At 28.3% G+C, this 15800-nt stretch overlaps 1 protein-coding gene across 1 annotated transcript in view; it reads left to right on the top strand.

Moving 5' to 3' along the window:
- LOC107446499 (neural cell adhesion molecule 2) overlaps nucleotides 1-15800 on the top strand; it is a 201233-nt gene that overhangs the window by 81353 nt on the left and 104080 nt on the right. The gene's annotated exons all lie outside the window — the stretch shown is intronic.

The raw sequence follows: 15800 nt of genomic DNA, 5'->3' as shown, positions 1-15800 counted from the left end.
ATATATATATATATATATAGGTAGTAATGAAATAAAAAATACGCATTAAGAGTAGCATCTTCATATTAAGAGATGGGAAAAATTGAAAGAGCTAACAAATCCAAAAGAATCACTGCTATGGAAAGCGAAAATGGAAATTTCGAAGCTTGTTTGATTACCGTATGGAATAGGAGTAGCTGAAAAGCAATTGTTGGAATTCCAGCCAAAATTCATACAATAATTAAATTATTTTTAATTTTTTCCCCACTATCCTCAATAATGACTTGTCTGATTTTAATATGGATTTGACAGTATTTTAAAGTTACCTAAGTCTAAAAGAAATGCTAAAACTGATCAGATTTCAGTATAAACATTATTAATTCAAATATATGCATTTAAATAAAATTTTATCAGAGGATCAATTTCATGCTTTTGGTTAAATTATAAAATTTCACTTTAATTGTATTACAAAAGGTAAAGACAAACGATTGTATTATTTTAATGAGTATTACAAACTACTTCATCAATAATTAAATGTCTTAAGCTAATCCTTAAACACCCCACAGACATTGCCTAAATCATATGATGGCTTTATTGTTGTTGAATAAATTAAATCACAATTTTCGTTATAAGAAGACTTTTTTTAGTCAGTGATCCGTTCTTCCATTTTAAGTAATAACTCACAAAATAAGATGTTAATTTTCCAAAAAACAAATATAACAATCAAGAATTGAAAGCACAAAATAATTATTTAGAACAATTCAACAGATATGGCTTATGAATTAAGTAAAGCCTTTGCGACAAAGGAAAATCAATTTTTTAATTAAAAATATACCTTATACACATCTTCTTCCTTACATTTGATATGTAGAACAATAGAATAATATTCAAAATAACAGAATAATAAAATGATCTACACTATAATCAACAACTTTAAACTATACAATAATCGTTCAGTACAATCCAATAAATGCTGCAGTTAGTATAAATAACGGCTACATAAGGCTAAGCAAGTTTAATCCAAATTTTCCTTCAGAATAAGAACAATGTTTAAAGACATTGTTTTTTATGTTTCCAATGATACTATAAGCAATATTGAGCACATTAATACCATACTACAGCAGATACAGCAATATATACAACAATCAACAACTGAAAATATAAAATGATTCTTTAGCACAATCCAACATATGTTGCACAAAAGTTAAATAACGGCTCCATTGTAGCAAAATAAATTCAATCACAATTTTCTTTCCAAATAAAATCTATGGTTCAGACATTGTTCCTTTCTTGCAAAAAAAGAAATATTCCTTACTTTATAAATCGTTCTTTTCTCGCCGGGAAATCATCTCACATTGCGATGAAGAAATTTATCATTTTACCCTTCATTTCACTCTTGAAAACTCCAGCGATTCATCGAAGAGAATTATACTCTGATAAATGGTCCATTAAATACTGTTCAAGCTTCCTTTGCAACATATTATGATTTTTCAAAATAAGAATATATATCTCAATTTAGAAGAGTTTTAACTTATCCTTTGACTGAAATTTGCGCTTAAGATGATAATTTCCTCACGTCGAGAAAAAATTTATGATTCTGACACAATTTTGCACGCTTGTATAGAGGATTATGTACCATTTATTCAAGCAATTTTTTTTTATTATAANAAATATATTCGTAATTTCCTCCGGAGTTTCGAAGCGTTATAGTAAAAAAAAAGGACGAATATGAAAAAAAGAAACATATGAAATTATTCCAAAACTATTCAAGTTTTACTTACATACATTCAGGTGTTCTATGTGTGAACCCTTGGTCACGCGTCATACATCAATGGGATAGTTCAGTTCCTGCCCGGACTGATTTATGAATAACCCTGTATATATAATTGAAGGTTAAACTATCATGATTAAAAAAATTAAGTAATCAAACCACAGTTATACGGTGTAACAATGAAACTATTAAAACTATAGTATGGTAAGATTTATAAATAAAAAAAATGTTTATATGGCGAAGTAAGCACACAAGAATGCATGGGAGATGGAAAACAAATTAACAATGAAATCATCTTAACAAAGTTACATATTAATTCATATGTTGTTAGCTTTTACATTCTTTTATTTCCACAGACATACACAGACGAACGATAAACAAAAACATTAATAATAAGAGAAAGTCGTTTGGTTGCCTAGCAACCAGCTGGAGTTGCAGTTATTATATCGGCAGACGATTTAAAACAATTATTAAAACTAACTGTTTATTGATGACGGAACATATGTTTCACTTTAATTGGCAGAATAGTGGTAGTAAAAGCATTGATTAAAAAAACCCGAATAACTTAATAGATCTATTAGGTCATAAAAGAAACAGAAAAAATTTTGAAGTGAAGCAAATAGAAGCACAATAAAAAAATTCATATTCGAATCTAAGGTAAATGCATTCTTCTGAGTCCACTGTTATGGGTGCTATTATATTAATTGACATATGACTACTCACTCAACTTGACAACGATAAAGCATTGCTGTATCGAATGAATGAAAAAAATAAGAGAGTTCATCGAAGCATTTTCACTTATTTTATTTTATTACGGAGGAAAAAAACAATTTGCGAAGGGGTGGCATGCAGATGCACCATTGAGAAACACACTCACGTGAACATGGCATTCATTTTCGAATATAGAGAATTCACAACAACTCCACAGGACACGAAATTATATTCATTTTATTTTATGGTGTTATACACCTCTACACCGAAAACTCTTCAACTACTCCTACTTCTCAGAAAAGCACCAGCCATTAATTCGTAATAAATGATTCAATATTTTTCAGTCATGCAGTGTATTAAAAAAAACAATAGTCGTTGGTAAGGAATCATTCAAGAAAAAAAGGAAGTGAACTCACCAAAATAGCTAATGGGATAAAACAGTGGTCAGCTCTCACCGAACCCCTTAAGATATTATTGGCAGGTAGAAGAAATTAGCAAAAGACAGAAAAGTAACATCACATGACGAGACACTCCCATGTGCAAGGAGAACAAAACCCAAAGTCAAGAAGGGGAAAAGAAGAGAGTTTACAATTTTCCTCTAAGAATACATTAAAAAGTTCACATGCTGACTGAGAAATGGAAAAATGTCACATTGGTTAAGGGATCTAAGATATAAAAACATATTTTTAAGTGATAAGAGCTCATGCAGCTGCAGACGGTAAAAAGAGGGGAGAAAAACAAGGATAAATATATTAACCACCAACAAACTGACCAGATGCAGGTGTCTATTTAGGGGATGGTCAACACAAGCCAAAAAATAACAGCAGGAGAATCAGAGCAGGATAACTCATTACGGAGATGGGTCCCTAAGATGGTTTCGGTTTACAAAAAGTAAAAACATAAAATTGGGGAAGGATATCTTTTGAAAAATTAGGCACTGCATGACTTAAAAAGAAGAGCAACATAAAAATGCGGTTAATAACCGATTAATTATAAAATAAATTCATATTGCAAATTAAAAAAACTTAGTATCAAGCTGGTAAATAAAACATAATAATAATCTGTAAATTTTATAAATAATTAATAATAAAATATGCAAAATGTGAACATATACAAAATGTGAACATATACATAGTTAATTACACAGATTAAGAACAAGTTTAAGTTTCAAAAAAATGAATGCAGTTAAGGCAGAAACAAGATATAACAAACCATATATAACAAAATTGGAGTTAAAAGGCAAAAGCAAAACCAACTAAAAAGAAAGAAAAAAATTAGGGAGAGTATAAAATTTGTGATAAATAACATTATCGCAATCTATATATGTGTGTGTAGATGTTTATATGAAAGCTCATCTTATTTCACATTCTTTATATTTAAAATTACTTGGTCAAAAATAAATGTCTACTGTAAATAAGCACAAAAATAGCATTAATGAATATAAATTTTGGACTGATTTACCATTAGATTCTAAGCATCTGTAAGAACGCAAAATGTGGAAATAGAATTAAAGAATATAAAATTGTACTGATTTATAATTAATTTCTAAGGAACAATAAAAGTGCAAAAAGTACATCAATCATATTAAAGGATATAAACTTTAGACCGAATGCCTGATAGAACTACTGAGATTATCTTCTTCGAACTTCAGCTGCGATCCCTAAAGTTTTGAGGCGCAGTATTTATTTTCTTTGTATTTATTTGTATGTGTCTTAAGTATTTTTTTTCTTTGATTCTAACCAGATAATTATACTGTAAAGAAAGTACGATAAATAGCATTGGCACCCTGAGTGAACACGACTTTACTAGAAAAAAATTACTGTATTGTTTACATTAATAATTACCGTAATTTCGCTGAATCACTCTATGGTATAATATTTTGCTTCAAAATGGATTTTTCGGTGAACTGGATTTTATTGATGACGAACCATAAGTTATATATACCTTGCTTTATATCATAATTTGATCCGTAATTTTTTGTACAACGTATAAGGCAGTTTCTGATATTCTTTTAATTTTGTAAATTTAATAGCTATATTTATTATGTGCTTTTCTCTTACGATTGGTTCGATTCTCTCACGATTGATGGTTTTCCTATAAAAATAACGTTAGATCTCGGTTAACAGTTAAAACTGATCACTTTAATACAATAGATAGCTATGGAAGTGATAAAAAATTATTAAAGTTTCGAAAAATGGATTTTAAAATTCAACTTAAAATATTTAGAAACATTTCAAAATACTGAACTATTTCTACAAAATTTCACAAAAAAATGATTTTTATAATTAAGATTTAATCAAAACCTAAAACTTAGTACCTTAATACCTAAAAATTACTTATAATAAAAGTGCCTTATAGGCATTTCTATCGGGCGAATTAGTTCTAAGCTCGTTGATTTGGTGGAACTTTCTTAATGTTAAAATGATTTAATGCTCTAAAAATAAATCTGAAATATTTAGTAATTTTTTTAGCAATTTAAATGACCGTCAACATACATTTCATAAAATCATACATGAAAATAATTCAATATTTAAGTTATAAATGTAATGTAAAACAGGTGCAAGTAAAACAATTTAAATCCTCTCTGAGTCATAATAGAAACATAAAAAACATTACCATACAAAAAAGTAGACGGCTTTTTGCTATCTAACGCTTGTTCTGCACAACATTTATTGCTTTAGAACATTTTTTCCCGAATCTTTAAACATTCCACTGTTATGTCCTAAATAAATAGCTTCTTCTGCGTGGTCATTAAATATACATGAAATATTATTAAACTTTCCCTCCACAATATTTACCCTTATACTTTAAAAGTTTGCCCCGAAAGAGGTGTTCAAAAGAGCACTCAATGTGTGTGTGTTTATTCAAGAAAGTATTTAAGGTTGTGCCTTTGTAACTCATTTGACTTGCAAAATTCTTCCTCTTCCTTTGTTTTAAACCATCAGAAGAGCTTCCAGATCACGTCTCGTCATTTTCCTTTTCAATGAAAGTATTTATCGATTGAGAATTCTAAAAATTTTTCCTTTCACAAACTGAGCAAACATTGATAACAATGCTTTCCCGTTTCGTCGCCTAAATGATAATGGAAATTGTTTTTGACAGTGTTTCTCATTTATCATACATATTCCCTCGCACCGACTTTCGATAACCAGAATTGTTCTATGAATTCGAATGTAATACTCTGATCAGAATTGTAATGTTTCTTTTTGTAAAGTGCATATATATGGTTTTTGCTTATTTGGATGAGGAAATTTATGATTGCTGATGAAAAACGATTTCTTTTTTTTAAGGAAGGCATGTTTCTGATCTAAATGTGGCATGCGTTTTTATAAAAAAGATAAATGATTTATTTCAAGTCATTTTTAGTGAATTTTTCTACACCGATGCTAAATTCAATATGTTCCTGTGAAATTATCACTTTTTTCTTTTATGCGAAATAAATTTTGTCTGCGTACTAATGTGGTTCAAATTTTTTGGAGCTTCTCAACATTCTGAACACTATTACAGTTTAAAATATTTAAACCTTGACTTAGATTTTTTTTTTAAATTAGCAACGTTGTTTTATTTTATAACCGTAGTTGAACAACCAAACTAATTTTGAATTTACGACTACTAATGTTCAACTTTGTATCTTTGTAATTTTGAACCTTATAAAAGACAGGAAGACTCTTGGTGATAGTATTGGGAGAAATTTTTCTTCATGGAGGACTTTTGGAGGGAACTAGCTAGAATTTGCTTTACATGGAGAGTAAAACCACTAAAACAACCCAAGATTAGTCTGACGGTAATTGGATTTATTTCTCAGCACTACCGTACCACTGAAGATATTTTACTTCAACACTGTGATTAGTGCGAGAGGCGGAATTCGTATCGACTAGCCGTTGCAGGGATTCGAACTCAAGTCACTTCACAAACAATGTTATTAACATTTTTATATCCAATAAAATATTATTGATTCAGAATTTCAAGAGTCTATTGTCACAGACTGAGCAAACATCGTCAACATTGCTTTGTATTTTCGACTCCTAAATGATAACGGAAAGGAGCACGTGACTTATAAAGTTTACCTAGAAGCAGAAATCTAATAAAATTACAGGTCTCTATAGTTTGCATCTAAGACATCTTTTAATATGAAGAAAATATTTCATTAAGAAAACGTCTTCATATAATAAAATTATGTGTAATTAGGTTTTGCTTAAATAATTAATATCTGTATTCGAGCAAAAGGGTTTATTATCTTTTCACATTTTTAGCATTCTTGTATATTTCCACAACGGAAATGTTCGCAAATTTATCTGCAAACTGCAATATTTACTATCGTTACAGTATTTGATTTGAATAAGAACGAATTCGGGACAAACCGCAAGAACATATCACTATAATACAAGGAGTAAAATAACTCAGATCCATAATCAACCTCCAGGATGAGATATTTTTATGTCAGTACCTTAAATTCCTTTATCAAATATTATATCTTCATTTTATTCTTTGTAGTTACTGCTTATAATTTTACTTCTTATATATCATGTAACGAACGCATTACTTGAAATCTGCTTATTTACATTTTGAATAATTTTGTTATTTTATATTACTGTACATTAACGTTGATTCCAATAAAAAGTGAAAGTACAGCTCAATTATCTTAGTATAGAATAAAATTACGAAATTTTTAATGCCTAATAAATTAATGGAAATTTGAACTAAAATTCCTTAGGCTTGTGGTATTTATCTTTTAAGAATTATTACTTAAAATAATTGTGCACGTAAAGACAGAATTATATGTAAAATAATACGAAAATGCAAAAATTTTTCTTTATTTCATTACTATAAATTAAATATCGCAAATTATTCGATAAATACTTTTAAGTACTTTTAATTAGCTCACCATTGAATTCGTATTATTAAAAGTAAGATTCATATGTTATCGAAAGGTCGAAACTATAATTTGACTGATATTAAGCTTTTTTTAATTATAAATATCGATAATTAAAAGCATTAACGATAATTAAGTTTTTAAGCAGATATATGATGGAAGTAATAAAGCAAAAAATTGTATTTACTTAATTTCAGAAGAAAAATAAGAAAAATTTGATATTTTTAGAGTAGTTAATAAAGAAATTCTAAAAATATAATAGTCATGTAATACATGAAAATAATTTATTTCATCTCAAATTGCTTTAAGTATGATAAAAAAAAATATATTGTATTTGCTTCGAATGAAATTTCTTAATCGTCTGCCTCCATGAGAACATGTCCTCATCGACAATGTCTTGCTGTGATTGGGTCCAGAAAAGTTTCTCTGATTACTTTTTTTTCTATTTCTCCTTCATTGTTCCATGATTAACTTCAAGATTCTGAAGATCTATTACACGGAAGTCTACATTACAGTTCGAGAAAACATTGTTTAATGATTGAACATTAAGAGATAGCTCCGAATAATTAGGTTTGGTATGAAGAATGAATGAAGGAAAAATATTTTTTTTTATCTTACAAGAAAATGTATCTCGTAATATCAATAAGAATTTATTTATTTTCTTTAAATAAAAACATTTATTTGGTGTCTACATTTAGAAGAAGCTAAAAGTTAGTATGCAATGCGTATTTTACGGCAAATTTAATCCCTAATTAACAAAGATATCATGTAGAATGAATTATTGTTATTAATTAGTTATCTATTATTGTTATTAATTATTTAAATATTTTCCAAACTTATGCGACCCTTAACATTTAAGCAGATTTTCTTTGATTGTTAAAATTAAATAATGAATATTTTTTGGGCATACTTTAGTTTAAAGTACTGTAGCTGAAATTGCTTTTATTAATGGAAATAGTTAGGAGGTGAAATAAATTTTATGTTAATTAAATTTAAAAATGCGGCGATCAATGACTTTGAAAGTTTTGAAACATTTCAGAAGAGGTCCCGCTAGGTATACAAAGCCCGAAAGTTTATTTGTTAGATACAACCCATTAATATGACAATACATATCTTTATGGCTCATGTGTTGGTACTATGTATTAGATTTTGTCGATTAAATTCTAAGAAAATAGCCCTTTTCCGAAACTTTTTGAATAAACTTTGATTTTCGATATAAAGGTCTACTGGAAGCATTTATCCTATAATGGTTAGTATGAACGTAGTAGGATATAAAATAACGGTAATTGCCGTGATTCAATTGTTTTCTAAAAAAGTACAATCAGATGTAAACTTATGTGTTTTTAACAAAATTTCGAGGATCTGCAGTTTTAACCCCTTTAACATCAAAGAGAGAAATTTTTTAGTAAGAATTCAAAAACCATAAGTCTTAAATAAAGAACAGATACAGAACATTACAACAAAATCAAAAATGTAAAGTATCCAGCACTCATGATTGACTCTTAATTACTCTTAAAAAATGACTCTTAAGTAGTAAACATATAGAGAGAGTAAAGTGGAGAATTTATTGTTTTATCTATTACTTCAGTTTAAAATTTCCCTTAGAAGAGTACTGCTGCTTAACTGTATTAACTGCTTATTATTATTAACTTAGAAGAGTATTGTTACTTAACTGTATTAACTGTATGTAACTTAATTAACTGCTGCTTAATCTCAGCCTTTAAGCATTGTTTAAAAAAATTAAAAAGGTCTGGCGCTCATTTTGTTTTTATAAACTTATAAAAAAATACATAAGAAAATTGATATTGCATCGTAATTTAATAAGTTTTTCTAATTATTTTATTCTAAAACGGATAATTGACATATTGCAGTTATGTAAATTAAATGAGCATTTTTAAAAAGCAGAGAATATGTGAAACGTATATTTAGAATATAAAATTGGGCATATAATTCAGAAAACATTCAATATAATAATTTAATGCAAATAAAATTAAGGCCATTAATGCATTCACAGGTGAAATAAAGCTTCACGGAGAAGAGAATGCCTTTTGTAGATTGGAATTCCGAAAATTCTTGCTTTGTCAATAATGAGTTTGAACTATGACTTCGGGACAATCTTAGAGAATCGCGTTTAATTAATTTTTCCGAATCATGAAGATATAAAGAGATGCCTAGGAATTTCTTCTTCTCTAAACTTAATTAAAAACTTCCATAGAACACCTTGCATTTGCAGCTTTGAAAGTAAAATAATTGTGAATGATTAATTTTTCAGCATATAATTCAGCTCATAAATAAATTTTGAGAAATCTATTTTCTTTTACGACATTTATTATTCTAATCTTGTAAAATTATGAATTAAAATTCTATTAAGGAGTTTAGTTTTATTTTTAATTTGAACACAATTTTGCTATCACGCCATGAATAAAAATCAAGGAGAAAACTTACTGGGGATGATTTGTTAGATGAGTTGAATTTATATGAAACGGAAAACTAAATAAAGTTTTAATAGATAACGTTCAGTATGGTTTTAAATTAATGATGAACTGATTGCTTTATTTTCAAAATAAGTGATTTTTTTAAAAATTAAAATTATTTTAAATGTTAAACTGGAAAATAATTAAAAGAATATTCAGGTTCACTTTCTGAAGAAAAGCGCGAGACCTGATTAATTAGCAATGCTTGTATTACTATCTTATGTATAAGGTAAAAACGTTTAAACACATCTTTGCAGCAAAAGCTGCTGCAAAAGCTGTTTATCAAAGCAATCTTTTCCCGAGCTTTCAATTTATAACTAAGTTTGTCATAACTCCCCGATTATTTTAAACTTGCTTTTTTTTTATTTATTAAAATTATTCAGAATTACCAAAATTACCTCTTCTGTGCTACACTCTAAGCAATTGACTAAAAAGACAATAAATTTTACTCAGATTTGAAGGAAATGACAATTTGAAAGAAAATTATTCCCAAAAAATATACAACAATAAGTCACATAAACAAAGTGCCTATAACAGACAAATATTAGATCAAACATAAGCGTGTTTTAGATGTTTTTATTTTCCATCTTGGATTTAATTATATTTCATTACTGTTTATATCTTAATTAAAAGTGCATCCATCCTTTTGTATTCAAACATCTTCAGCTATGTTTAAATAAATGTCTAGATGTACTAAAGTAGTTATGTGTTACAAGATGAGACTGGTTACATCGCCTCCTTTTTAAATACTAAAGATTTAGCTTTCTTATCTCGAAAACATAGAGCTTGATGAAGGACAAAAGATAATTAAAATGTTGGAGGTTACTATTTACTAAAATTTTTTTTAACAGGTACATGTTATGGACATTAATACAGAGAAAAAAGTGCTTGAGAAACGAGCCAGAGTTCTTATCTCGAAAACTTAGCATGTGATAAAGGAGGAAAATCAATTAAAAAGCTGTAGGTTACTATTCACTGAAAAGAAAAAAAACACTTACATGTTATGGATATCAATGCAAAGAAAAGATTGCTATAGTTAGTTTTCTTATCTCGAAAACATAGCACGTGATAAAGGAGAAAAGGCAATTAAAAAGCTGTAGATTACTATTCACTAAAAAGAAGAAAAGAAATAGCACGTACATGTTATGGATATTAATGCAGAGAAAAGATTGCTATAGTTAGCTTTCTTATCTCGAAAACATAGCAAGTGATAAAGGAGAAAAGGCAATTAAAAAGCTGTAGATTACTATTCACTAAAAAGAAAAAAAATAATAAGTACATGTTATGGATATTAATGCAAAGAAAAGATTACTATAGTTAGCTTTCTTACCTTACCTCGAAAACATAGCACGTGATAAAGGAGAAAAGGCAATTAAAAAGCTGTAGATTACTATTCACTAAAAAGAAAAAAAAATAATAAGTACATGTTATGGATATTAATGCAAAAAAAAGACTGGTATAGTTGGCTTTCTTATCTCGAAAACAAACGTAGCACGTGATAAAAGAGAAAAGGCAATTAAAAAGCTGTAGATTACTATTCACTAAAAGGAAAATGGGATGGATATTAATACAAAGGATATTATGGATATTAATGCAAAGAAAATATTATGGATATTAATACAAAGAAAATATAGATATTAATACACTATGGATATTAATACAAAGAAAATGTTGCTTCAACACACATGTGTATTTTAAGAAATCTTCATTATTCATGATTCTCAGTTTTGTAAAGTGTGACGTGACGAAACGATCATAGAAGGAAAAAATAACAGATGGTTATCTTAAAAAATCTATATATTTGCTGATTAAACTTTGCATCGCCCATCTTTGTGCATCAAAAATAAAAGCATAACAAACAGTATTTTTTTGTTTGTTTCTAAGATAGTATTATTATTCTAACCATCAAACTCTGATTTCGTGATATGTGTTGTTGATTTAATTTACTCGCGAATGAGAATTATATTATTCGCTTCATTTGTCGCAACTCAAATAAGCTAATAATATAGTCCCCAAACTTTACCTAGTAATTTATAGGACATAGTAACGCTTAAATCGAATATATTTTAAACCTTATAAAAAAAGTTTCAGGTAGAAAAAAAACGATGAAGGAGAAGCAAAAACACCATCCCTTTCCACTAAATTAAGACTTGGCTCATTGTTTTAAGAAGTTGATAAACTTTTAATCCTAACGTCTTTACGAAATTTTAAACATTCATATTTTTGCATTTTGTAAATATTGTTGTTATTTTTATCTGAAAATTTATCGGAACATTATTCCTTCTCATAACTAATTGCCCATAGGTTGATGCCAAGTCCAAACATTGCAATTTGTGGTTTGAATTTGGCTATTTTAAAATATTGTAAGAATAATTAATGCAAAAAATCTAATCATTCTTTTTTCAGAATATGACTTATCCTTTGCTTGTAAAAATGTCAATTACAATAGAATTGTAAAAATTTGAACATCATAATATATGCTTATTTTTTTATTTGAAAATGTATCCTAGCATTATGTATAGCCACAATTAAATCTGAGAACTCCATGATAGCAATCGTACATAATTCTAAATGCAAATATTGATTACAATGGAATTCAGGTGTGGTTATTTTTTAAATATATATATATATAAATAAGCAAAATAATTTACTATTTCTTTATTTGGATAAAATATCACCTTTACCTTCGAATATTTAAAAAAAATATTGTCTAAACGAAATTTCAAATTATACAGCATATTCGCTTTCCTCTGATCTAAAAATACATATCTGAGTATTACTCATTATCACAATAATTTAAACTAAATTGATTCCATATGCAAACCTTGTTTATCATGTAAAGTGTTAAACATTTCTTTGAAAAAATAGTTAAATAACGATTTATTTAATAGTTTTTTTTTACCATATTCAAACAAAACAGTCGAATAACCATTAGTAAGACGGTATTCAAACTTTTAACTACGAGTGAAACCATTTATTGACTACCATCTCCTACTGCGGATAAGCAACCAGAATTGTATCTCGCCAATTATATCCTAACGAAGCCACTTAGCTCCTTGCAGCTACATATTAGGATACACATGCAGGATACATATTATAACCCAGAAGACTAATCTATCAATCTCATGATCGACAGGCAGGATTTACACCACAACATTTCCTCTTCATAAAACACAACTAAAATCCTTTCTCTTTTACCTAATAAAAAGCTTAACTCCAGTTGAAATTCTTTTTTTACGGATTTGAAATTATGCTAGGCGTAAATGGTTAAAAAACGGACAGTTTTGTATTAATGTTTTCTTAACTATACAAGATGTAAACGGTTTTAAAACAGTAAAGGTAAAAAAATTTCTTTTCCGTAAACCTTACGGTAAATTGGATTGATGACTGCTGCTGGTTATTTTGCCATAATTTTAGAATGACAATTCTAACATTGCATCGTTCTTATGTGTCTATTAAAAAATATGCAAGAGAAAGGTGATTCAAAACAATTTATTCTTTCTTTATTCGGAGCAAATATCATCTTTATCTGCAAATATTTTTAAACAATTGTCATTTCAAATTTTCAGATAATACATAAATATCTGAGCGTTACTCATTGTTACAATTAATAAGAGTGCTCCACTGTTTGAACGGATTTTAAAATATTAATAGATATTTCAAATTTTAAAAATATCTAAAAGCTAACTGATGCAAAACAGTCTACTCTTACTTTATTTGGAACAAATATCGTCTTTACATATCAGTTTCTTTGAACTAAAATATTTTAAAATTTTCAGATATATGTGCTTATTTCAACTGAAAAAAAATATCTGAACTTTACTCATTGTCACAATTAATGAGAATAATCCCTTGTTACCTTTTTTGAACAGATTCCGAAATATCAATCTATAGGGTCACTTTTAAAAATATCTTAAAATAGTGTTTTTGCAATACAGTTTACTATAATTTTATTTGGAACAAATATCGTTCTTGTTTCGTCTTTTACCAATTCCTTTAAGCTAGAGTTTTTTGTTTTTTCAATTTTTCAAACATTCATGCTTATTTCATCAGAAATAAAAATTTGGGTATTACTTATTATCTCATCTAATGAATCAGCACCTTGGTAACAATTTTGGGTAAAAATATACTTGTGCCCCTTGGAGAAATTCGCGACTTATGATTGGCGCCATTCCTGTTTACGCGGAACACCGTGGTAACAGGAATGGCGGCCAAAACACTTAAATAAAACATTGGAAAATTTCAACAAAACAACGGCCAAAACTTTCTAAAATTGCAATGAACCCAATATAAGCAAAATTAATAAACCCAATAAAATGCATTTTGAATCTGAACAAAAATTAATGGAGTAAGAACAGAAAGAAAAGAAGAAAAAAACTCACTTCTTCATTAAGTTTTAATATCCTCAGATTTAGGTGCACAGAATTCTCTTATAGCAGTTAGATACTGTCTAAATGTATCATGCATAGAATCTGTGTACCTCCACCGCCACATAATTCTGGCGAAATAGGAATCGAAAATGGCATCTCTGGTACCGGACTGGCGGTGACATTTTTTTCTTAAGTCCCTTTTTATGACTGCTCACATGCCTTCGATCTTATTGACCAGAAACAAAAGTAACCTTACCAGCCGGTATCCAACGTAGAACTAACGAACTTCAAAAGTTACATATACCGTTGAACATTTAAAAATCTAAACCAATCAGAATCACAATTAGGTTTCAACATCACCAAGCTTGGCGATCAACCGCGATTACAATTTTTCGAGAATCAAGGGGCACCCTCAAATATAGTCTACCCCAATTTTGAAGTGATTCAAATGTATACTTTTTCTGTTCTGCTAATCTTGTTAAGAACATCTTGTTTAAGAAATTAGTGAAGCAAAAATACCTACACTTTCTCTATTTTGATAAAAGTTCTCCTCATGCCAATATTATTTTTTTTATTTAATAGCTTTATTAAGTTTCAAATATTAATACATATGCGCCTTTTTAGCAACAAATGTATCTGAAAATTATTATTTATCACTTTAGTTAGTGATATTTAAAGTAAAAATCCTGCAGTGATTCGAAATGTAATTATTATTTTCCTCATTTTCTCCCAATGCAATTCAGTTTATTATATTTCAAAAAAGTTATGCACAAAACCTACTCTTACTTCATTCAGAACAGATCTTGTCATTAAATTCTAGAAAACTTCTTCGGACATTGCAAAGAAAGCGTGTCAAAACGTCAAATACATTGAGAAACCTTTTCTACGACAAAAATAGAATATCTTCTAATGAAAACTATAAATCTAAAGATTGACCAAGAAAATAAAAGTTTGAAAAGATTTCTAGCTAAAGCTAAAAAAAAAAGTTTCTCTGTCTATATTTTGAGAAGTAGAAAAAGAAATTGTTCTTACCTAAAGTCAACTCGAGCTCCATTTATTCGAAAGTGAAGAGCGATATTCCGTGCTAATGACGATAGATTCAGGAGTAAATTCAACCTCGATCGGAAATTGCTGGAGCAAAATTTGATAAGAAAAAAAGTTCTTCGTCAAAGAAATAAGGAACAAAAAATACCATTCCAACCGTGGTTAGTAGAAAAGTTTTAATTAAAAGCGCTTCGTACTTCTTTTCATCCTTACCTTTCACTTCGCAAAAGGAAGTAAAGTCGCAGAATATATAGAAGTAATTGGTTCATGTAAGTTAAGTTATAAACCATGCAACTCACTATCCAAATTATTAAATTGAAACTCATAATGGAATATACAGTTAACTCTCAAAGTTAAATAAATTTTATAGTTAACTTACATAAATAATTATATTAATTTCATAAAAGAAATTAAAGTATTTATCTAATATGTACTTGAATTATTGATTGAAAATATTTGTCGATTATGACTATCATTGTTTGCCCTCTTCAAAAGAAAGTGCTGTTAAATGTACAAGAATATGATAAAATTTACCGTACTTCTGGCTTCTACGGGAACATAAAAAAGCTGGGTAATTC

Source organism: Parasteatoda tepidariorum, chromosome 1 (genome assembly GCF_043381705.1).
Source record: "Parasteatoda tepidariorum isolate YZ-2023 chromosome 1, CAS_Ptep_4.0, whole genome shotgun sequence".
Taxonomy (NCBI): Eukaryota; Metazoa; Arthropoda; class Arachnida; order Araneae; family Theridiidae; genus Parasteatoda; species Parasteatoda tepidariorum.
This window is presented reverse-complemented; position numbering and strand designations above follow the sequence as displayed.